This window comes from Suncus etruscus, chromosome 5, assembly GCF_024139225.1.
Source record: "Suncus etruscus isolate mSunEtr1 chromosome 5, mSunEtr1.pri.cur, whole genome shotgun sequence".
NCBI classification, from domain to species: domain Eukaryota; kingdom Metazoa; phylum Chordata; class Mammalia; order Eulipotyphla; family Soricidae; genus Suncus; species Suncus etruscus.
The window spans coordinates 125,142,849-125,144,711 of record NC_064852.1 but is presented as its reverse complement, the minus strand read 5'-3'; the positions used below and the strand labels follow the sequence as shown (position 1 = coordinate 125,144,711).

General features: G+C 30.4%; 1 non-coding gene across 1 annotated transcript; it reads left to right on the top strand.

Annotated features, from left to right (window-relative positions):
• The first annotated feature begins 1,062 nt into the window (after positions 1-1,062).
• On the top strand, positions 1,063-1,253 carry LOC126010325 (U2 spliceosomal RNA). The gene has a single exon (XR_007496400.1). It is a non-coding gene; the product is annotated as a U2 spliceosomal RNA (small nuclear RNA).
• The last annotated feature ends 610 nt before the right edge of the window (positions 1,254-1,863 follow it).

The following is a 1,863-nucleotide window of genomic DNA, read 5'->3' as shown; positions in this document are numbered from 1 at the left end:
GGCCATCCTTGTGCAGCGTGAGCCTGGGTAGCCATAAACTTTCACTACTCAGTTTACATCTTGTTCCAGAAAAGAGTGAGTCTATAGTGGGAAGATTATACTGGTGAAGGGGGGTGTTTTTGTTTGTTTGTTTGTTTGTTTTTTATAACTGAAACCCAACTACAAACATGTTTGTAATCATGGTGCTTAAAGTCATTATTATAATAAAAAAACTGAGTCTGTGGAGCTGGCTCAGTTAGAACATAGTAAAATTGTTTTTATCTGTTTAACTATTATTAAGAGTCCATATTTTGCAGTCCTCTTAAGTTGTTTCAATTGATCATAGTCTTCTTATTGAAAACTATCATATACAGGGCTGGAGAGATAGGGTATCATATACAGGGCTGGTAGATAGGGTATTACCTTGCACACTTTAGACTTAGGTTTAATCCTCTGCATTCCATATTGTTCCCCTAGATAATCTCAAGAATGATTCCTGAGAGGAAAGTGAGGAGTAACCCCTGAGTATCCTCAGGTTTGCTTCAAATACAAACATGCAAATTAACAAACAAATAAAACTGAATACGATTACATGATATATTATTTATTGAGAGCTAAAATTTATTTAACTCAGGAAGTTGAAAAGTGAGTGGGAAAGGGGCCCTGAACAATTATCCAATTCAAGGATAGCATAGATTTAAATTTGATTTTTTTGAAAAATAAATATTTTAATACAAAACAAAATCAGAATGTAAATATTTTAACAAACCATTTTAATTTAACTGAAGGAAATAAATAATTAAAAATTATATGATCTCCTGAGTAGTAGTAGATCAGAAGAGGGCAGAAGAAACTTGGCATCAATATAATGATATAATGATGCTCAATAAAATTTTTCTGATTGACATGAAACATTATTAAAAGATACATTATATATAATATTCATACCACGAAACAAGGTAATGAGTAATCTTAAAATATATTTTATGAATTTCATCATTTTTTATTAGACAAAAATTTCAGTACATGTAAATCTAACTTTTTTCACATAGAAATGGAATTTGACTTAAGAAAAGCATTCTGATCGCTTCTCGGCCTTTTGGCTAAGATCAAGTGTAGTATCTGTTCTTATCAGTTTAATATCTGATATGTCCTCTATCCGAGGACAATATATTAAATGGATTTTTGGAGCTGGGAGTCGGAAGAGGAGCTTGCTCTGTCCGCTCCGCGCATCGACCCGGTATTGCAGTACCTCCAGGAACGGTGCACCAAAAAAAAAAAAAAAAAAAGAAAAACATTCTGGAAAACAAATTGAAAATGAATTTTCCCTATTAATCTCAGCATATCTAGATTGTTCAATATATCATATGAAAATATCTTGAGTTAGAAATAGAGTCAAATAATATATTAAAAATAGCTAAAATTATTAATATTAATGAATGGTTAAACTGTTAGACAGATCCCAAGATTTGCATCTCCAAAACATCAAGAAATTACAAAAAATGAGCATTTTATTAAAAATAAATGGACATTAGGAATTGAAATGTTTTTTTATAAATGAGTTTATTTAAGAACATTATTTTAAAAGTTGCCATCAATATATTTTCTTTCTGCCACTCCATGTTCTAATACTAATCCCACCATCAATGTAAAATTATCTTCCACATTTGTCCCCAATTTTCATCTAACCCCAAGTATGCCTCTTTGGCCAAAAAAAAATATTTTTATATATTGCTTGATAACAGGTAAACAGAAATGAAATGAAATATTTTTAGTATAGACAAATGTAAAAAATTATTGTATATCACCATGAGGTCATTAAGTCATTGTCTAAAGCTTTTTGAACCTATTTGTTGCTAGCTGAATTTTCTGTTATTTGTATTG